Source organism: Peromyscus leucopus, chromosome 1, assembly GCF_004664715.2.
Source record: "Peromyscus leucopus breed LL Stock chromosome 1, UCI_PerLeu_2.1, whole genome shotgun sequence".
NCBI lineage: Eukaryota > Metazoa > Chordata > Mammalia > Rodentia > Cricetidae > Peromyscus > Peromyscus leucopus.
Window position 1 is genome coordinate 61,581,825 of NC_051063.1, and position 23,463 is coordinate 61,605,287.

The 23,463-nt window shown below is 47.0% G+C and overlaps 1 non-coding gene across 1 annotated transcript in view; it reads left to right on the top strand.

Annotated features, from left to right (window-relative positions):
• Positions 1 to 14,778, top strand: part of LOC114694109 — a 76,102-nt gene extending 61,324 nt beyond the window's left edge. The window contains exons 5-7 of the transcript XR_003734655.2: positions 489 to 564; positions 1,664 to 1,797; positions 14,683 to 14,778. This is a non-coding gene — a transcript (uncharacterized LOC114694109). The remainder of the gene's footprint in view (positions 1 to 488; positions 565 to 1,663; positions 1,798 to 14,682) is intronic.
• Positions 14,779 to 23,463: the final 8,685 nt, after the last annotated feature.

A 23,463-nucleotide genomic window follows, 5' to 3' on the forward strand; every position in this document is an offset into this window, starting at 1 on the left:
TAGCTAGACTTTGGGGGTGTTTCTGGGCCACTTCTTGGTACTCGCAGCCCCTGAGACAGAGGCACCTCCATGTCTAATGACTGCAGGAGGGGCATTATGGTGACAGGGGTGTGTACAGGTGGAGGTTGCTCATCTCCTGGACAGGGAGCAGAGAGAAGAGGGGACTGGTGAGGAGTCATGCTCTCAAAGGAATTCCCCTAGTGACCCCCTTCCTTCAGCGAAGCCTCACTTTCCAGAGTTCCTACCTTCAAGAACAGCGCCACCCACCGGGGGCTCAGTGCTCAACATGGGAGCCAGTGGCAGGGGGTTCACACTTACCCCCACAGTGCTGGCACACTGTCTTCCTGCCCTGACTGTGCCATGTTGCATTTCCCCCAGCAGTGATGTGATGCCCTGTGGCTTGCTGCCCACAGCATCAGGTATTGTCAATTTCCCTGACTCTGGCCATTTGCAGCATCCATGACATCTCCTTTTTGTTTGAATTGCAGTTCTCCAGTTCTGCGAGGTGTTGAGAATCTGCTTGTCTGACACCCAGAAGTGAGGCACCAATCCCACCCACACTTGGTGAGGCATCTGCATCTTTTAAATGAATTTTTATTGATATTTAAAAGTTTTTTGTATATTTGGAATAAGGGTCCTTTATCATATAAAATATTTTGATGATGCTGGACAGAGGGATCAGTGGTTAAGAACACTTACCTCTCTTGCAGAGGACCCAGCTTCAGTTCCCAGCACCCATCTGGTGGCTCACACCCATCAGTAAATCCAACTCCAGGGGATCCAATGCCCTTTTCTGGCCTCCACAGGCACCAGGCATGCATGTAGTACACATACATACATGCACATAAAGCACTCATACATAAAAATAAACAAATCTTTAAAATTTTTTTACAAAGATATTTTTCCCAATCTATGGCTTGTCTTCCCCCCCCTTGTCCTCCTCCTCTTAAAAATATTTATTTATGTACGTCTGTGTGAGTGTATGCACACTTGTGTTTGGGGGTACACACATCAATGCGTACATGCCGAGGCCGGAAGAGGGCATTAGGAATCTTTCTATATCACTCTGCACCTCTTCCTTTGAAACAGGGTCTCTCCCTGAACCTAAGGTTTATATTTTCTTAGCTATGTTGGAGACCAGTAAGCCCCAATGATCCTCCTGTCTCTGATCCCCTCAGAGCTGGGGTCACAGGTGTACACACAATCCCCAAGTTACTATGTAGATGCTGGGATCTGAACTCTGGTCTTCATGATGGGACAACATGTCCTTTCAATGGCTGAGTGATCTCACCAGCTCCTCGGCCCCAGCCCTGACCCTCTCTTTTTGATAGGGGTTTCATGTATCCCAGGCTGGTCTTGAACTCACTACATCTCCGAGGATAATCTTGGATTTCTTCTGTGCCTATCTCCCAAATGCTGGGACCACAGGTATACATTATCACATCCAGTTCTTTTCATCCTTTTAGCAGTGCTTCTGCAATGCAGATGTGTGGTTTAGGTGTGAAATGCCTCCCACAGGCTCATGTATTTGAACACCTAGTTCCTACCTGGGGGCATTGTTTTGGAAGGTTCCAGCTTCAGGAGGTAAGTCCTCACTGGAAAAATTGGGACATGTGGGGTGGACACAGAGAATTGTAGCATGGCCTCGCTTTCTGATCCACAGAGAAGTGAGCAAGCCATCTGGTGTTCCTGGTGCTGCAGCTGTGAGTGACCCCCATTGCCACGATGGACTGGGAGCCCACCCAAATCGTTCCTTCCTCCAGTTGTTTCTACCCAGCATTTTGTCACAGCAAACAGGTGAGATGACCAATACAACAGAAGTCTATACAGTTAACAAAGTCCAATTTCTTGGCTGCTGATCTGGTGAGTGCATTGGGTTTCTTTGTACATCTTAATAAAAGTTATAAGGAGCCTGCTATTTTCAGCTAGCAGGAAACACACCATCTGTCCCATCTCAGAGGCTTGGGAATACCTTATCCCATTCCAGCCCTAGGGATCTCAACTGACTTCTCATCCTATGGGCATCATGCTGCTCTGCTGCTCCATAGACACAGCTGTGCTTCCTGGACCATTTGAGCAGGAAGTTGTAGGCATCTGTCCTAGTTTGATTTCTTTGGCTGTGAGTCCTTACTATCCTACAGTTCAGAGGCCCTTATTTTAGGGAATGGCGCTGCCCATGGTGGCCTGGGTCTTACCATAGTTAACTTAATTAAGACAGTCCCCCACAGACATGCCCACGGGCCAATCCAAAGCCCCTCACTGAAACTGTCTTTCCAGGTGAGAGCTCTATATCAAGTCAACTTTAATTTTATGCTGACCTTCATGATATCTAAAGATGCCTTGGCCACATGGCATGTGTTTGAAGGTCAGGTGATCAAATCCCACATGATTTGGGGGAGCCTTCTGCCTTGATGATATTGCAGTGGTGCAGTAGACTGGGTCAATGGAGATCTACTTATGGTCCTTCTTATTGTGTAAGATACAGCACAGTGCCTAGTGGCTCTCTTCGGATTTTGCAGTTATCAGATACATGATATCAAGTGACCCACAGGGATATCACTTTTCAGTGATGCCCAGTATGGTAGTTTGAATGTAATTGGCCTCCATAATCTCATAGGGAGTGGCACTATTAGGAGGTGTGGCTTTGTTGGTGTGGGTGTGGCCTTTTTGGAGGAAGTGTGCCACTGTGGAGTGGGCTTTTGAGGTTTCCTATGTTCAGAGTATCACCCAATGTCACAGTCAACTTACTGTTGCCTGCAAAATGTAGCATTCTCAGCTCAAGCACCATGTCTGCCTGCATGCCATCATGCTCCCTGTCATGATGATAGTGGACTGAACCTCTGAAGCTGTAAGTGATCCCCCTCAATTAAATGTTTTCTTTATAAGAGTTGCCGTGGTCATGGTGTCTTTTTCACAGCAATAGAAAACTAAGACACCCAGAAAAGAAGAGGCTCGGTGACAGGCATGGGCTGCTGTATGAGTGTCTCTGAGCAGCAGATTCGTGGTGTGCAAGATGCCTGTGGGAGGTAGGAAGTTCTGTGGGGGCTGTTCAGGCTTCTATAGGGACTTCACAGTCTACCACCTTGGTCTATGGAGCTGAATCCTGCCAACCTTCGTGGATATTTCTTTAGATCCTGCATTGCCCTAGGCTTTAGTGGCCATGTAACCCCAAATGACCACATGACCTGAACTGTCCATTATAAACGAGCTATTGAATGACCCATGATTTGATAGGTTGGGGAGACACTGGTGTGTTTCACAATTAAGTAGAGGCAGTGGATTCAGAGCAGGCCTGATAACTACCGGCACTGTGCTAGTTACTTCACTCACTCCTGGAGCAAATATTTGACAAAATCAACAGAAGGAAGGAAAGGTCTGTTCTGACTCACCGTTGAGGGTACAGTCCATCATGGCGAGGAAGGCATTGTGGCAGGAGCACGAGGCAGCTAGCGACATTGCATTCACAGTTACGAAGCAGATTGAGATGAACGCTGGTGCTCAGCTTGCTTGCTTTTTATTTATTCCAATACCCCAGCCTATGGGATGGTGCCACTTTTAGGGTGAGTCTTTGCACCTTAATTAACCTAATCTAGAAAATCCCCAACAGACATGCCCTAAGGTTTGTTTCCATGGTGATTCTAAATCCCATTCTGTTGACAATCAAGATTGACCATTGCATACTTCAAAGCTCCAGGGAGTTTCATAAAGAGCTTCCCTGATGCCGGTGACTTTTTCCTGCTTCTTTGATAGCCCTTCCCAGCAGCACCTGTACTTCACGTGTAACTTCTTGTTACCTGGTCACTGAGAAAGAAAAAGTCTAGGCTCAGCTTCCAACAGCTTTGCACGACATGTCAGCCCAATCCCAAAGTGAGTGGGTGACCTGCAGCCTCCTCTGGGGAATGGGAGGAAGGATACACCTCAGCAGGCAAGACTTGGCACAGTCACCCTGGTTGCTCTACTTGACCTGGAAGGAGAGATTAGGTTTGCAGCTTCCACCATTTGGTGGCCAATAGGTCATGATGGTCAAGTATTTGAAAAAGGTGGTAGCAAGAGGTTAGAGGAAAGGACTACACATCTCTCAGGATGCACCTCACAGGCTGTGAAGAGACATATGTTCCATATGGATGTTGGCCACAGAAATAAACCCCTGGGCTGAATGGAGGTCCACTGTGGATGAGATGACCCAATCAGTGGCCACCAGCCAGCTTTTCCCCCAGATGTCCCTGCCATTCCCAAAGGGGTTTGAGAATGGGATGACCTGGAGATCATGTGTGGACAGTACATGGGTGTCTACTCATCGAGGTCCATCCACTAAATTTACTGCCTGGCATTCACTGCTGGGTGATGTTGGAGTACTGTCATCATGGGAGAGACCCCCTCTGCTGCCACTGGCACCGAGGCACACTTGAATATGAGCTGGTCCTCCTGGCCCAGGGCACCTTCACAGCATGCTTAACTGACTCCCTGCTGTGTATCTCAGGGCTTCCTTCTGAACAGGGACTCAGCACAGGCAGGACCAGAAAGCAGCAGGAGTGCAAGCTCAGAGAATCGCCATCCTTCACATGCTCCACCGCCCTGGCCTGAGGATAGAAAGAAAGGTGGCTCATTTTCTGCACTCTGAGGAGCTGGAACAATGTCCTCTGAACCCAACCATGTGGCCTTGTTCCTGTAGCCACTGCTCATGGTCCTGGGGACACAGAGGTTAATGCATCAATGATTTTCTTGTTCCCCAGTGAAAGTCCGCCAGTGACTGGCAGACTGAATCCAGGGCTTTTGCACACAGCAGGCAAGCACCTTGCTACCAAGTTATATCCTAGCCCTCTGCCAGCAACATTTGTCTTCCTGTCCCCACTAGTCTGGGTTCTCTTGGTCAAGACCTCCACCGTAGGTACTGCACTGACTCCCAGTACCCTGGACACTGAGGTGATCATGGGTCCAAACATCAGGCTGCAAGGGGGGCGATTGATTACAGGCTGGTGCAACTGGGGAAACAGGCTGTGGTTTCACAACAGAATGTCTAGAACATAGATGATGGCCTGCAGCTCTGGTCTCAATGATTAACATCTGTGGAAAGACTCTACTGCCCAATCCAGGTAGGACCGCCAAAGGCCCAGACCCTTCAGGAATGAAGGCTTAGGTCACCCACTAGGTAAAGGGCCACAATCAGCTGAGGCACTCGCTGAAGGAAAGAGATATGCAGGAAAATGGTTATAAATACCAGCCAGACCATGTGACCGGCTATAGCCCTGAGCCTGTGAGGGTTATGGAATCCTTCGCTATGCTGTGAGCAGATATGATGGAGTGACTCTTCCTTCCCCTCCTCTTCCCCTCCTCTAGAGCCCTGCGCCTAGTGTTTATGAGTTCCTAGCTGCTTCTTTTCTCTCTCAGCATTTACTGTTCCAGCTGCAGCTCAGCCAGAAAAGGGACAGATACCGCCGCAGATTGGACAGGGGACCTCCCCTCTCCGGGGGTGGGGATGGACGCGCATCTGGCTGTGCAGTCCCAGCTGTCTGTTAGGTGAAAGTGGAGCCTTGCTTTGTTTTATTCAGAAGTTTCACCAAAGGGTTTATTTATGTAGGAAATGCCAACCGGCCAGGTCCTTAGAGAAGGAAGTGGCTTCCTAGAGCTGGGGAGGGAGTAAAGGGAGGAGTGGATGCCAGTGGTGGTGGGGAGATGGGGGCCTGTGGGCTGGCAACATTCTGACATCAGATAACGGTGATTGTCAGTGGAGTTACTGAAAATCAGAGAACTGTTAGGTTTGCTAAGAGCGAATCAGACCCCATGTCAATTAGATGCAAGGAAGTGTGTTGTTTTCAAAGGGAAGTGTCTGTGGACTCCAGGGCGAGAGGGGATCTACGTGGCATCATCTTCACTGAACTGAAGGGGGCAGCCCTGGGTGTAGAGGTGAAGTGGTGACCATCTTCTCTATGCCTCACGTTTGTCTTAGCCTGCTCACCTAGAGCCCCTTCCCTCAAGTCTTGAGTACTGGCCTCCTCCCATAGGTCAGAGCTGTGCAAATGTCTGTCGCGGGTTAATCCAGATTTCCTGGGAGCTCAGCACCATAGGGGACCTCCTGTTTCCCACTTCTCACCCACTGGGACTCCAACTGACCACTGTGTACATCCCAGTCAGGATGTGTTCCATGAGCCCCGGGCCCCCAAGTCTAGCAGGGCTCTTCTGTCTTGGCCCTAGCTCCTCTCCATGAAGCGCCTGGGTGACATCTGTCCCCAGCTCTGGTTACTAGTATGTGACCGTTCCCTGTCTTTTTCTTGCTCTCCTCTTGCAGAAACATGGGGATTCCTCAAGCTGCCTCTTCTCTTCTTGTTCTTGCTTCTTTGATGTCATAATCAGCTCCATGGGCCTTAGACTCATGCTCTCTGTGCCCTCTACTTCCCTTCCCCATCCTCTCCCACCTCAGCTGCAGACTACAGCAGAAGCCTGAGGTCAGCAGACTCCATCCAGTCCTAGCAACCTGTACAGACACACCTGTGTACAACCTGTACACAGAACTGAATCATCTAAATGATGACTCAGCGGTATTCACCACCAGCCTCCCACCTTCCCCATGAAACACGCACGGACTCTCTGTCCTTCCTCAGCACCCATCATCCCACCCTGTTCTCTGTCTCTGTGGATCTGAGGTCTCCAGGGACCTCAGGAGAGGGGTCCTACACCATGTGGGAGGCTTCTTTCCCTGAGTAGTGTCTAGAACATTCTGTGCTCCACACCTTCCCCCTTGCCTGTGCAGGCCATCACTTCTGCTCACCTTCCCCCAGAAGTCTTCTTCCACACTTACTGGTCCATCCCTCCCTCACCTAATCTATCTATCTATGTAGCAGCTAATGTGACCATTTTAAACTGTCATTGGTATCCACCATGGTGACCTTGCCCAGACTGTGCTTCTATCCCTCAAGTAGTACTGTAGATCCTACCTCTAAGGGATTTGAAGAAAAACCAGCAACCAACCGAATACTAAAGACTGGGTTGGTGTGTGTGTGTGTGTGTGTGTGTGTGTGTGTGTGTGTATGTGTGCGCTTTCATATATCCATGCCTGCATGTTCGTGTGCACACATGTGTAAGTGCTGCTGTGCTCCATACATGTGTATGTATATGTGTGCAGGTATTTATAGATGTTTGCATGCTTTTATACATGTGTGCATTCCTGCCTGGCTTCATGTGTATGTGCCCAGGCACATGTATATTTATACCAGACAGGTTTGCAGGGTGTGTGTGTGTGTGTGTGTGTGTGTTTGTGTTATGCACACATACACATGCCTTTTTATATGTGTGCATGCATGTGGGTAGGTGAGGCACATGTGTGTGCACTGTACTGTCTTTGTTTTGCACTGCACTGTGGCTGGTGTGCATGTGGGCGTACCTGCATATGTGTGGTGATGAATGGCCAGAGGCAATGACAGGGGTCAGCAGTTGGAGGAAGCCTCACTAATTCCCTACCCCCACTCACAAAGCCCCACCAGTGGCCTTGTAGTCATTCCTGGCTCCTTCACCAGACGAATTTGCAGCAGGAGCCATGATGGCTGGGGCAAAGCGGGGCACACTAGAAACTCCGTATGTCACCTGGCAGAGGTCCTGATAGAACAAGAGGCATATCCCACAAGCCAGCCCCAGCCTTGCCTCCTTTATCTGACACATGGGCAGACGAGGCCTCTGAAGGTTCTGTTGTTTTAGTCTATGAAATAAAATGGTGGGTAGACAGAATGACAGAGAAAACCATGATACATTTGTTAAGATGCCTAAGCATGAGAGTCATATACACACAACAGAGACACAAAGGATGTAAACAGTTCATCTCGGTCTGCTTTCTGATGCTTTAACAAGATGCCCAGGGCTGGTGTTTTATAATAGAAAAGGGTTTGTTTAGATCACTGTTTCACTTGTAGAAACATGGGGCTTCCTTCAGCTGCCTTTTCACATCTTCCTCTTGCCCCTTCAATGATATAATCAGCTTCAGTGGGTTTAAATGTCACGGAATGCCGAGGGGTCTCCAGTTTTCCACTGGAATTTCAGTGGCTGCCTCCTGTTTGCTCAGTCAACTCCTGGATGTCCAGTGGGTCCTGGCTGTGTCACGTCACATATGCAGACGAGCACCCACAGTAAGACAGGAAGCCAGGGGGACTCAGGACAAGCTGCCTTTCTTCACAACCACATACACAAGCCCCAAGTTTGAGAGTAGCATTAATGCTTCTGAGCTGGGTGTCTCCAGGGACAGAGCCACCTCTGCAAGGCCTCAATGCTGCCATTCTGGGGACTGAACTTCCAGAACACAAACTTATGAGGTGTGACAGATCACCTTCAAACCATCATGCATCAGAAGCAGGTTCAAGCTAAGGAATCTGGGGATGGGGCACATCCCATTAAAGGGAGTGTCATATGCAGATGAGTCCCTGGGTAATAGTCACCTGTGTTCACTTCAGTCCAGGACAGGTGTCAAACCCTGTCTTGGCCCATTTTTCCTCTCTATATCAAAACTTCTGAAGGTGGGGAGAGTGAAGAAAAGAGATTTGCTCAAAGCATGACACTTGCATCAGCCTGGCTTTGGTGACAACCTGGTGATGACAGTGTCACAGTGGCTGTAGGTGAGACAGGAAGTGAGAGGGAGGGGAGGGGTCAGCGTTGCTTTGTGTGCAAGCGAGTATGCACACGCTCATGTGTGTTAGGTGCACGATTGTGCAATTGCATGTAGAGGTCAGAGGTCAGCCTCTGCTGTCATTCCTCAGGAGCCAGCCACCTTGTGTTTTGAGACAGGGTGTCTTTCTGCAACCCAGAAGTTGAAGATAAGACCAGATTGTCTGGCCAGTGAGCCCCAGGGCTCCACCTATCTCCCCAGCTCTGGGATTCCAAGCATGGAACGCTGTGCCTGGTTTTCCATGTGGGCATCAGATATAGAACTCAGGTCTACAGGCTGGAGCGGCAAGCACTTTACCTGATCTAGCTCATCTTGGGTTTTTGCCTTTTTTTTTTTTTTTTGGTTATTGTTTGTTTTTTCAACAATTCTCTTTGAGAAACCAACTGGGGTTCTTGGATTCTATTTAATCCCTCCCAAGAACGTTGTCTCCTCTCACTAGTGCTGACTCTTAAAGGCCCCAGGACCTCTGACAGAGCCACACTGAAAACCAAGCCTCTAACACAGGAACTTTTGGGAGTGATTCAAGCCACAGAACCCCAATCCATTCCTCCTATGAAAGGGTCTTATTGGGGATCAACGAGTCATCCGCAGAGCTGCCGAAGGTCAAGACGCATTTGACATCAGGGGTTGAGAGATGTCTGAGGACTCTCCCTCCATTATAGCTGTTATAGTTTTATGGTGACACAATTTCCAGGCCACGTATGCATGTGGGGAGCAGTATTCTGCCGTGTCTCAAAGGCCTCTGCTGGGACTTGCAGCAGCACACTGTCTCTGTCTCTCCGCTTCCCTTCCCTCTCGCTCTCTCTTCCCTCCTCCTCCCCTCTCTACTATCTCTCTCTCTCTCTCTCTCTCTCTCTCTCTCTCTCTCTCTTCTTTCTCCGCCATCTGTTTGTCTCTGTCCCTCTTGTCTCTCTGTCTCTGTCCCTCCTCTCTCTCCTTTCTTTCTTCTCTTTTCTCTCCTTATCCTATTCTCTCCCTCCCTTCTTGTCTCTGTTTTCCTCTCCATTTCTTCCCCCTCCTCCTCCCTTTTCCTCCCCTCTTCCATTTCTTCCTCCTCCCTTTCCCCCGGGTATCTCCACCTCAGGAGCCCTCAGCTCAAAGGAGCCACTCAGGTCCCTGGTTGCTTCAGGCCTCACTGGCTTCCTGCTGCTGGTGCCGGGAGGCCTGTTGCTTCACCTGGGTGAGATCACGTCCTGTTTTCAAGTATTGGAAGTGGACAGGCACGTGTGGTTTGCTCACTTCATCACTGTCCGAAAAGGAAGCATGGGCAGGACCGGCTGAGCGCTGGGTAGAAGTTGTAGCCAGGAGCTTTCTCCAGTGTGGGCTGCCTTTTCCTTTGCCAATGCACCCACCGTGGAGGGAAGCGGAAGCCCCCCAACTGCCCCGTTACAACCCCATTGTACCCACCTGGGCCAGCTCCATCCGTAGGTGTTGCGAAGTGATGGCTTTCTCCTCCCATCCTTCCCTATACATTTATTAGCTGACATTCTACTGCAAAACAAACAAAAACAAAAAACCTCCCCCGGCCTTTTCTTCTCCACAACGAAGTGAGTAATACGCGGACTGTAGAGCGGACCCACGGCCAGCTGTTACAGTGTGTCACTGCCATGATCCAGATGTCCCCAGTGTGGCCAGCAGGTGCTGGCCCGTGAAGCTGGCTCCTTTGTCATGTTGACAAGTGCCCAGCGCCTCCAAGTGCTGACTTACTCTCTGACCTGAGAGGGTCATCTCAGGTGTTTCTTGCCTGGCGGTGGAATTGCGGTCTCTCAAAGGCACTCTTCCTTTTTATCAGAAAATGTTAATTTTAGGGGACCTGTGAGATGGTTCAGCATGTGAAGGGGCCTGTCACCAGTCCTAATGACCTGAGTTCAACCCCTGGAACCTGCAAGTGGAAAAAGAGAATTGAATCCTGAAAGTTGTGCTCTCACCCTCTGCACACACATCTTGGTGCATGCATGTGTGCATGCAGACACATGTCACACACAAATAATTTCTTTTTTATGAGACAGGGTTTCTCGGTGTAGAAATTCACTCTGTAGACCAGGCTGGCCTCAAACTCACAGAGGTCCAGCTGCCTCTGCCTCCAGAGTGCTGAGATTAAAGGCATGTGCCAACATGTCCCTCTCAAAAATGCAATTTTTAAAGAGGGAGCTGGCTCAGCAGCTGAAGCACTAGCGTGGCCAGCATGAGGACCAGGAGTTCAGACATCCAGACCCCGCAGAGATGCTGGGTGGGTGCAGTGGCTCACAGTCATTTTAGCAGAGGGTGGTAGGGGTAAGATGACTAGCAAGACTAGTTATATGTGTGAGCTCTGGGTTGATGAGAGACCCTACCTCAAAGAATAAAGTGGAAGAGTAATTGAGAGTGAGTCCTAACATCAACATCCAGTCTTACATGTACACACACACACACACACACACACACACACACATGTACACACATATACACACACATACACACAATACACACATACATACATACACACACATACATACACATACATACAATACACACACACATACATACACATACATACACACATACACACACAGCGAGAGAAAGAGAAAATACATTTTAAAGGTAAGATTTGGGTTTTGAGGTGTAGTGTTTGGACATCAGTCTAGGTCCAACAGTGAGGACTGGTAACCTGTGCACATCCTCATCTACATGCTTGGTCTATATCCAGCTAAATGCTGGCCAACCCCAAGATAAAAGATGCAAGTCAATTCAGATTTCTCTAATGCGAGTGTTCTGAGCTCTGCCCTACCATGCTGGTCACTTGTCTCTATAACAAGACATGGGGCTCCCCTCATCTCCAACACATGCCCAGCGGGGTCCCCATTCTTGTAACAGTCTCCATGCTGTGGGTACTTGTCCCTGACATATCCTTGAACCTGGCAGACTCTAGCTTCTTCTTGGCCTTGGCGCCAGCCCTGTCCCCTGTGTTCCTAGCTTTCCTGTCTACAGAAGAACTCAAAGGAAAGAAAGAAGGGGGAGAAAAGCAATGAGTGTGTTGTAACTAAAGAAAAAGCAAGTGGGGGAAGATGAACCCCAATTCCCAGACCCCGGCCAGGAGGACCTGGGTCCTGACTTGTTCCATACACATGACCAGACAGAGTGATCAAGCTCACCAGGGACCTGAGCTCCCGGATCCCTGACTGAGAAAGAGACAACGTTCTGACCCTCCCCCAGTACAAGGCAGTGTCACTGAGAGGGATGGAGCCATGTCATGGTCCCAGTAGAGACTTATCATGGAAGGCCATAAGCAGCAGCAGAAATGAGCATTCAGATGGCCTCGAAAGAAACCAAGGGGACCGGTTTGTGGAAACGGTGGTCCACTGTGCGGAGGAGGTGTCAGATGGCATGGTTCTAGAACAGTGGTTCTCAACCTTCCTAATTCTGTGGCCCTTTAATACAGTTCCTTATGTTGCGGTGACCCCCAACCATACAATTATGCCATTGCTACTTCATGACTGTAATTTTGCTACTGTTATGAAATGTAATGTAAATATCTGATATCGGACCCCCAATGGGTTTGCCACCCCACGGGTTGAGAACCACTGTTCTAGAAGCTCAGGAGGCATGTGGAAAGGGAGCTGGAGCTGGGATGTGGGAGAGAAAAGCAGGCCAGGTGGGCCAGGTGTGAGGGCTCACAGAGGGAAGAGGGAAACTGGCCGGAAAAAGATCCCTGGAGATATCAGCGATCCCAGAATTCAGGCAACTCAGGGAAGCACCCGAGAGGACACACATGTTCGAGTGCTGCAGCGTCACAGTTCTAAACTGATCACAGCAAACACATCCTACAGCTTGGGAATGATGCTGGGGACCAGTGAGGTGGCTCAGTGGGAGAAGGCCCTTGTTGCTGAGCCTGGCAACATGAGTTTGATCCCCAGGACCCACATAGTGGGAGAAGAGAACCAACTCCTGTAAGCTGTCCTCTAATCTCCACATGGGTATCATGGTGTGTATGCACCTCTTCACACACACACACACACACACACACACACACACACACACACACACACACAATGTTCAAAGGCATTTCTCTTCAGAGCTATAGAACTTACTTTTCTCACATCTAGCAGTGTGTGTGTGTGTGTGTGTGTGTATGTGCATGTGAAGGCTAGAGGTCCATGGTTTTCTCCTTGATGGCTTTCCTCTTCATTTTTTTTTTTTTAATGGGGTCTCTCACTGAACTCAGAGTTCACTGAGCAGGCTAGGCTGGCTGATCAGCAAGCCGCAGGAATCCTCCTGCGTGGGCCTCCCCAGCCCAGGGATTACATATCTGGCTTTTACATGGGTGCTGGGCATCAAACTCAGGTCCTTGTGTTTGTGCAAGCACTTTGCTGCCTGGCCACCTCCCCAGCCCAGACGTGGGAGTTTATAGGCTGTAACTAGGATTTACATGCAGATGGGGTGTAAATAAGTTCAGGCCCACTAATCTAAGACATGCTACACCTGCTTTGGAAAGAGCCACTGTACCAACCCTTTGAAGGAAGTACTCAGACCACCAGAGACCCAAGTCCTGGAAGGTGATGGAGGTGTCTAGAAAGAGGGAACCTGGGGGAGATGCCATTCACAGTGCAAAGCCTGGAAGTTTCTAGAAATCAAGTTTTTTTTCCCTTAATAAATTATTTATTTTATTTTATGTTGATGAATGTTTTGCATTTGGGTCTCTATGTATATATTTGCACCATGTATGTTCAGTGCCCTTGGAGGTCAGAAGAGGGGATGGATCCCCTGGGGCTGGAATTACAGATGGTGGTGAGCCACCATGTGGATGCTGGGAAGCAAATCCTGGTCCTCTGTGAGAGCAGCCAGTGCTCTTCGCTGCTGAGCTGCCTCTCCAGTCCCACTCAAGTCCAGTTTTTTTGTTGTTAAATCAACCTTGCATTCCAAGGACAAACCTCACGGTATAGGTTATTTTGGATTGGCTAAATTTTCTTTTAGAATTCTTGTATCCTCATCCATGAGGCACAAAAGACTGTAGTCCATCTGGTTTTGGCATCTGAGCAATACTGGCTTTATAAAGAGAGTTGGGAAGGCTGCATCCTTTTCAAGTTTTTCTGTATAAGTTTGTATAGGTTGGTTTTATTTCTCCCTTAAAGTATTTAATAGAATTCACTGAGTTTTCTTTGTTGGGAGGTTTTTTTTTTTTTGGTTTTTCGAGACAGGGTTTCTCTGTGTAGCTTTGCGCCTTTCCTGGAACTCACTTGGTAGCCCAGGCTGGCCTCGAACTCACAGAGATCCACCTGGCTCTGCCTCCCGAGTGCTGGGATTAAAGGCGTGCGCCACCACCGCCCGGCTTATTGGGAGGTTTTACCCACTGTTCTAGTCTGCTTTCTGTTGCTGTGATAAACACCATGACCAAAAGCAACTTGGGGAAGAAAGGGTTCATCTCATCTTACAGTTTACAGCCCATCATGGAGAGAAGATGGGGCGAACTCAAGGCCTGGAAGCAAGAACTGGAGCAGAGGCCATGGAAGAATGCTGCTCCCTGGCTTGCTCCTTATGGTTCAACCTGCTTTCTCATACAATGCAGAACCATCTGCTCAGGGGTGGCACCTCACACAGTGGGCTGGGCCCTCCTACATCAATCACTAATTAAGAAATGCCCAACAGATAGGTGTGATGGTGTATACCTTTATTCCCAGCACCAGGGAAGCAGAGACAGGCAGATCTCTGTGAGTTCAAGGCTAGTCTCATTTCAAAACAAAACAAACAAACAAACAAACAGTAAAAGAAGGAAGGAAGGGAGGGAGGGAGGGAGGGAGGAAGGAAGGAAGGAAGGAAGGAAGGAAGGAAGGAAGGAAGGAAGGAAGGAAGGAAGGAAGGAAGGAAGGAAGATGCCCTACAGACTTACCAACAGGCCAGTCTGATGGAAACATTTTCCTAGTTGAGGTTCCCTCTTCCCAAAGACTGTGTTTGGTTTTTCATTTCTCTGTGTGTTTTGTGGCTCTTCTATGGCCTGTGTTTCTAGTCTGTCCACTTCTATTGGATTATTGAATTTAATTTGCCCTTTTTTTCTTCTTAAGTTCCTTAAGGAAACAGCGGTCTCTGACTTGGAATCTTTATTCTGTTCTAACACATTATTGAGTGCTTTGACTTTTTAAGGGTAAGAAGCATATATTTTTAATTATTTAAAACAATTTTAAAATTGAAATATATTTTGATTGTATTTCTCCTTTCCCCCCAGCCCTTCTGGATCTTCTCCTTCTCTCTACCCACCCAACTTTAAGTGCTTTCCCAAAAACAAACAAAAACACAATACAACAACAAGCCCCCACTAAAATCAAGAAAACAAAATAAAATACCCCCCAAAACCCACCAAACTGTAACCAAATAAACACACACACACACACACACACACACACACACACACACACACACCCCTACACCCCTACCTGTGGTGTCCATTATATGTTGGTCGACTATTCCTGAACATGAGGCCTGCCTGGAGTGATTGGCATACATCCAGTGTCACTCCCTTGGAGAAAATTGATTTTCCTTTTCCCGGCAGGTATAGATAACAGTTCAATTGTTAACCTTTACCCCAATGGTTAGGTTTTTATTCAGTTCATAACAGAATAAAATATAATGATAAAACAAAAACTATGACATAAAAGTTGGACAAGACAAATCAACAGAAGGAAAAGAATCCAAGAGAAGGCACAAGAATCAGAGACCCTCTTGTTTGCACATGCAGAAATATCATAAAAACATTGAACCAGACACCATAATACATATGCAGAGGACCTGGTGCAGACCCATGTAAGCCTTGTGCATGCTGAAGAAGCCGATAACTTGCTTTAAATTTCCTTTAAGCATCGAATTCCACAAACCTTGGTTTTTATTTTTATAGATGTGTGTACAGTATGTATGATGTGTGTACAGTATGTATGATGTGTGGGCACGTATGTATGTGTGTAGATACAGCAATGCTATAGTCTGCGTATGTTGGTCAGAGGTCAGCCCTGGGTACCGATCCTTGCCTCCTACCTTTTTTGAGGTGGGTTCTCATTGTTGTCTTTGTTGTCCCCTGTGTGGATGTCAGTCTGTCTGGGCCACAAGCTTCTGGGGATTCCCCTGCCTTTGCCTCCATCTTGCTATAGGAACACTGGGATTACAGATGCAGGCCACTGCACCTGGGTTTGTGTGGATTCGGGGATTCAAATTCACATCCTCACACTTGTGTACCAAGAGTGTTTACTATGGAGCCATCTTCCCAGCCCAATAACTTTTGTTTTCATTGATAAAAGCAGTTTCTAGGGGCTTGATGGGTGGCTCAGTGATTAAGAGCACTCAAGGCTCTTGCAGAGGAGTGGATTCAATTCCCAGTACACACATGGAGACTCACAGTTCCAGGGAATATGGCTCCCTCTTCAAGCTAGCCTTACGTGTATTCTTAGAACCAGGGCAAAAATCAGGTGCATTCTTTTCCAAAATATCACAAAAACTGTCTTTAGCCCAGTTTCTAGTATTGTTCCCCTCTGAAACCTCTTAAGCTGGTCCTCCATAGTCTACATTGCTCTCAGCACTACTGTTTTCTAAGCTCCTACTGGAATGATCCATTAATCTCAGCTTACAGTGTTGACCCACTTTCCTAGCCCAAAGTCCCAAAGTCTTCCACATTTCTCAAAAAACAAAACCCAAAAACTCTAGCGTGCTCAGGCCTGTCACAGCAATATGCCACTCCCTGGTACCAAGTTCTGACTTAGTTACATTTCTATTGCCATGAAAAAACAATGACCAGGGCAATTTACAAAAGAAAGCATTTAATTTGGGGGCTCACAGCTCCTGAGGGTTAGAGTTTATGACCATCATGGCAGGGAGCATGGCAGCAGCCATCACAGTGGAGCAGTAATTGAGAGGTTACATCTGCACATAAGCACAAGGCAGAGAGAGAGAGAGAGAGAGAGAGAGAGAGAGAGAGAGAGAGAGAGAGAGAGAGAGAGAGAGAGAGAGAGAACTGAAGAAATGGCTCAGCAGTTAAGAGCAGGTACTCCTCTTGTGGAGGACCTGATTTTGGTTCCCATCACCCACATTAGGCAGCTCACAACCACTTTTAACTTAAGCTCCAAAGGGATCTGACATCCTCTTCTGGCCTCCAAAGCCACCTACACCCATGTGCACATAGCCCACACAAGCGTGTGTGTGTGTGTGTGTGTGTGTGTGTGTGTGTGTGTGTGTGTGTGTGTGTACACATGTACTTAGTTAAAAATAAAGCACACAAGTTGAAGTTTACCATCTATCTCTATTAGCTGTTCTTCTCATTACCATGACAACGTACCCCGTGGAAGCAGCTTAAGGATAGAGGGTTTTCCTAGCTAGCAGTTCAGGGGATGTACTCTGTCATGGTGTGGAAGGAGCAATGGCAGGGAGCTTTCAGCTGTCTCAGTGGGGTGTGATGGGCTTGTCACATCTCCTCTATGGTCAACAAGCAGAGAGAAGGAAGGACCGAGTTCTAAATCTGAAAACCTGCTCCCAGAAACGCATATCCTCTAGCTGGTCTCTATATCTCAAAGGTTCTACAACTTCCCTAAATAGTAGCCCCAACTGGGGACCAAGTGTTCCCATCTATGTTACCTTTAAATGGTAGTATTCCACCTCTGGCCTCTGAAGCTCATTCATGGCTGTCTCACAATGTAAAATGAATTAAGTCTCTACAGTTTTACTGTCGAAAGTCTAGCATCTCCTCTGACACTCAAGGCAAGCTCTTAACTGTGAAGCCCTGTTTAAAAAAATTTTTAAAAAAATAGCTACACACTGTTAGAAATAATATCTCACAGCTCAGTTTTAAATGGACAGAGAACACTGGACTTTTACTATTGCCTGCTATTCTAGCTACTTCTGCCCTCAAAACTAGAGGTTTAGAGTAGAAGATTACTGACAGCCAGTCATGATTACGAGGTCATGCATCTGATAAACTTTCAAACAAACATGATGTAAAATATAGAGATGAGCCTGTGTGTGCGTTTTGTTGAGTAAAAGACAAATTAAATGTCAGAAGGAAAGAGAAGTCCGAGATGATGCAGAAGATCGTACTTTCCTGATCATTCAAAAAAAGGGATGAAAGGTCATGTGTTGGGGTTTACAAAGATATTCTCTGCCCCAGTCAGTACGCTTGGCATTCCAGGCTGACCCCCAACTTCGTAATGTTGCAAAACAAACTGCCTTGACTTTACTACTCTGTCTCCAGTGCTCTTCTTCTAAAATGAGAGTGCTCTTACTATAAAGTAAGGATCACTATTTCTGACACATAATTCCAATGCACAATGGCACAAAGTAAACATTTGGATTCCAAAGGGATGGATAGGGATACAACAAGGAAAGGGTGAAGCAAAGCAAGACAGAAGCCCAGAGTGAAAAACACCAACCCACGCAGTTCCATGCCTCATGTCTAGAACTAAGGATGAGACCATCTGGGGTCCAAAAGCCTCAGATGGCCCTGCTTTTCCAGCTCCTCCCACTTTGCCTCTCCATTTGGTACCTGCAGCTTTCCTTAGTAAATGCCCCAGGGTTCTGTTATCTCTTAACTAGAAGTCTCTAATGCAATCTAGGCTTTATCTTTACAGCTTCATATAATGGCCTCTAAGGTCCTCCTTGCAGAGAATCCAACCCTGCCACACATACTTGGAGGCTTCCTTGAACCTTGGGGCAAACCTCTATGACCCCATAATTTTTCCATTTTGTAGGTCCACAAAATCAGCACTATGAGATCACAACTGCCTGCTTCTGCATGTAGCTTGATATTCTTTGGGCCACATCTGCTGTGACCTCTGTGTGTCAGCATGATCTCAGTGCAGTATAATCCTGGGGAAACACTTCCTAGGTAGTTAATACAAACAGGGAATACTTATGGCCACTTTTCTATCCAAGCATTCCCTTTCTAATGAATTTACATTTTATAAGTTGCAGCTATTGATGGGTGTGGTCTGGTCTTCAATATACCTTTCCAATTGTCCAAGTGCAGAGTACTGGCTTCTCTTTCTTTAGTAATCAGTGCTGCTTTGTCCATAGCTGCCATGTCTGCAGCCTTAAATTTATCCATACTCCTTTCCTTGGAAGCTACACATTTTCATATCTTTATGCCCCGTTTTATACTTTCTCTCACTGTAAATCTTAGTCAGTGCAGCAAGCAATAACCACTATGCTATCTTAAAATTTTCACTGCCAGACAACTTAGTCTATTCTTTTTTAATTCAGCCACACTCAAGTATTCAGGACACAGACAGAATACACCTTTGTCAAAATTTAACACAGATGGTCATTAGCTCAATTCCTGACTAAGTCCTTGTTTTCTGAAACCACATGCACACAGCCTTCAATGTCGCAATTACTATGAACATTCAGGTCTTTAGGGCTCCCACTAGAGTGGCCCAGTAAATTCCTCTTACAGCATTCTAGGGCTTTGGTAGCTCACAATCTCCAAACTCATTCCCATTCTTCCCAAAGCCAGTCCCAAAGGCCTGTGCAGTACATTGTGGTGGTATTGTGTTCCTGAAAATATTGTGTACCCTAATAAACTTATCTGGGGTCAGAGACAGAACAACCACTAGATACAAAGGCTAGAAAATGGTGCACCTTTAATCCTAGCACTCCAGAGGTAGAAATCCCTCTGGATCTCTGTGAGTTCAAGGCCACATTGGAAACAGCCAGGCATGGTGACACACGCCTTTAATCCCAGAAAGTGAGCCTTTAATCCCAGGGAGTGATGGTAGAAGGCAGAAAGATATATAAGGCATGAGGACCAGAAACTAGAAGCATTTGGCCTGGTTAAGCATTCAGGCTTTTGAGCAGCAATTCAGCTGAGACCCATTCTGGATGAGGACTCAGAAGCCTCCAGTCTGAGGAAACAAGACCAGCTGAGGATCCAGCGAGGTGAGGTAGCTGTGGCTTGTTCTGGTTCTCTGATCTTCCAGTTCACCCCAATACCTGGTGTGGTGGTATTGTGTTCCCCAAAATATTGTGTACTCTAATAAATTTATCTGGGGTCAGAGAACAGACAGCCACTAAATACAAAGGCTAGAAAATGGTGGCACTCACACCTTTAATCCTAGCATTCCAGAGATAGAAATCCCTCTGGATCTCTGTGAGTTCAAGGCCACATTGGAAATAGCCAAGCATGGTGACACACACCTTTAATCTCAGAAAGCCAGCCTTTAATCCCAGGGAGTGGTGGTAGAAAGCAGAAAGATATATAAGGCGTGAGGACCAGAAACTAGAAGCATTTTGGCTGGTTAAGCATGTGGCTGGTTAAGCTTCAGGCTTTCAAGCAGCAGTTCAGCTGAGACCCATTCCGGATGAGGACTCAGAGGCCTCCAGTCTGAGGAGACAAGACCAGCTGAGGATCCGGCAAGGTGAGATAGCTATGGCTTGTTCTGTCTCTCTGATCTACCAGCATGGACCCCAATAACTCGGGCCTCAGGTTTGATTTTATTAATAAGAACTTTTAAGATTCCTGCTTTAACCTGGCTCAGGTTTGATTTTATTAATAAGAACTTTTAAGATTCATGTTACAGTTCATGATCAGGTTTATCACAGAAATAGCCCCACTCCTGATATCAGTATTCCATATTGGTTACCTTTTTTTGCTGTGACAGAATACCTAATAGAATCAACTTAAAGGAGTATTGTTTCTTGGGGCTTACAGTTCAGGGGATACAATCCATTAGCAGGAAAGGCATGGCAGTGGGAAGGGTATGTGGTGGCTGGTTACATCTCCTTGGCAGTCAGGAAGCAGAGACAGGACAGGAAGTGAACAGACCTAGGCTCCACAACTCAAGACTTGCCCTCCAGTGACCTACTTCTGCCCACTAAACTGACTCCACCTCTTCAAGGGTACACAGCATCCCCCCAAATCACTCTTTGGGGATCAAGTGTTCATTACATTTCACATTTAAACCATAGCATCACCTTAACCATTTTAGGTTGCAGAGTTCAGGAGAAACAAAAACAAACAAACAAACAAATCCACATTGCTGTGCAGTTATCACAACCATCCAACTCCAGAGTGTCTTCAGCTTCCAAAGTTTTGTTCCATTAAAGCCTGGGCTACAAATCCTTCTCCCAGCCCCTACCCCACCACACCTATTGTGATGGTTACTCCTATCAATGTGACAGTGTAGAATCACCCAGGAGACACTCGTCTGTGGGTCTGTGGGTCTGTGTGGTTGTTTTCTAGAGATGTTTAACTGATGAAGGAAGGTCCACCCTGAATGTGATGACACCATCCTGTGTCTGGAGCTCCACAGAGAATAAGAAGGAAAAGTGAGATGAGCACCAGCATTCATCTTTCTGCTTCCTGATGTAGATGCAATATGACCAGCTACCAGCCCTTGGTAGAAACACAGAGTTTCTTTGTGTAGTCCTGGCTGTCCTGGAACTAGCTCTGTAGACCAGGCTGGCTTTGAACTCACAAAGATCCACCTGCCTCCTGCTTGCTATGTCTTCTCCCCATTGATGCACTGTGCCCTTGATCTGTGAGCCAGGTAAACACTTCCTTCCTTAAGTTGCCTTTTATCAGACATTTGGGCACAGAAATAAGGCAAGTGTCTGATACCTATCGTCCTACCTTATGTGTCCAAGAATGTGATGGCTCCAGGAACCTCATAGAGACTGAGTCATTCAGTACCTTCCCTTTTTATTTTCTAAAGTTTATTTTATGGAAAAAATAAAAATAAATCTTTTTAAACATCTGTTTTGAAGTGTGTGTGTGTGTGTGTGTGTGTGTGTGTGTGTGTGTGTGTGTGTGTTGGTGGTGCCTGCAGAAGTCAAAAGAGAGTTCCAGTTCCCCATGGAGCTAGGCAGGCAGTTATGGGCTATTTTAAAGGGTTCTGGGAGCCAAACTTGTATCCTCTGGAAAAGTAACGAGCACTCTTAACCACTGAGCCATCTCTCCAGCCCCAACACCTGTCTTTTTGTGACTAGTTTATTGCATTTAGTATCGTGTCCTCAAAGCCTGTGAATTATCCACGTTTTTCTTTTCTCTTCTTTCTTCTATCTCACTATGTAGAGGAGGCTGGTCTCAAACTTCTGATCCTCTTGCCTGGCCTCCTATGTGCTGGGTTTCAGGTATGCATCACCACATCTGGCTAAAATGTCCTTCCTTCCTTCTTTTCTTCCTTCCTTCTTTCCTCCCTCTCTCCGTCCCTCCCTTCCTTCCTTCCAACAAGGATTTACATATCCCAGGCTGGCCTTGAACTCACTATGTAGCCAAGGATGACCTTGGACTTCTCCATATTCCGAGTGCTGGGATGATGGCATGAGCACCATGCCTGGTTTATGGGGTGCTGAGGATTGAACTCAGGGCTTTGTGCTTGACAGGTAAACATGCTATCAAACTGAGCCACATCTCCAGATCTCCTTCATTTTTAAAAACTATATTGACTGATTGGTTGGCAGGGGGTAGGGTGAGGTGGGGGGTGATTGCCACAACGCACATGTGGAGGTCAAAGGACAACTAGTAGGAACTGGTTCTCTTCTTCCGATGTGTGGGCCCCTGGTATCTAATTCAGATTGTCAGGTTTGCTGGCAGGTACAGTTTACCTACTGATCCATGTCACTGTCCCCCTCCATTGAAAAAGCGGAGTATTTCTTTTTTTGTATATGGGTGTTTTGCCTCCATGTACGTCTGTGCACCATGTCCATGAATTGCCCACAGAGGCCAGAAGAGGTCATCGGATCTCGTGTAACCAGAACAACAGAGAGCTGGGGTCCATCATATGGAAGTTGTGAACCTAATGCCTGTCTTCTGCAAGAGCCACAGCTACTGAGCCATCTCTCCATCCCATCCTCTCCTTCATGTTTAAGAATGGCCGACTACATTGTGCTTATCCATTCATGCCCCCACCAATAGTGGGTGTGGGTTTCCTCCACCCCTTGGCTGTTTTAAGAAATACTGCTGTGAACAGATGCACCAGTATTGTGTCACCTCCTTTTGGTATCTCTGCATACAAATTATTTTTTCTGCATGTATGCATATGTATCATTTTCCTCTGACTAAGAATGTTTTTTCCTTTCCTGGTTTCACATAATATGATCGTGATGTTTTTTCTTTGTTCTTAGGTTTTGCTGAGCTTTCTGGATCTGTAGGCCTATGATTTTTATCAAATTTGGAAATTTTTCAGTTATTTTTTTCTCCAGGTGTTTTTCTGTCTCATTTCTCGTTCTCATTCAGGAGCTCCTGTGTGTATTAGACGTGTGCGTCTCCTTACCTTGCCTGTCTGTGCTGACCTTCGGATGGGACCCCTTCTGTGCTGTCCACTTCACCAGCCTTTCCTTCCACAGCATCCAGTTTGCCACTGATGCATTTTCCATCCCAGATGCTGTTGTTCTTGTCTCCAGAACTTCCGGGCATGTCTTCTGCTCTTGTAACTAACTACCTCCTGTGCTTCTCCTTGACATTCAGCATAGGAAACTCAGCCACAGAATATTTTGCTGACCTTGCCTGTGACCTGTTTTATGACACTGTTCCTGGGGAGATGAAGAAGTGTCTGTTTCCCCCACATAGTTCCTTTTGCCTGGTTTTTAGTCACTGCAATGAGAAAAGACAGTTGGGTACTAGACATTGTAACTTAAATCTTAAAAATATTTGTTTAAGATAGGGTGTGTGTGTGTGTGTGTGTGTGTGTGTGTGTGTGTGTGTGTGTATCACATGTACATGTGGGTACCCACAGAGGACAGAAGAGGACATTGGACCCCCTGGAGCTGGAGTTATAGGAAGTTGTGAGCTACTCAACATGGGTGCAGGGAACTGACCTCTGGTCCTCTGCAAGAGCAGTAGATGTTCTTAACCAGTAAGTTATCCCTGTAGC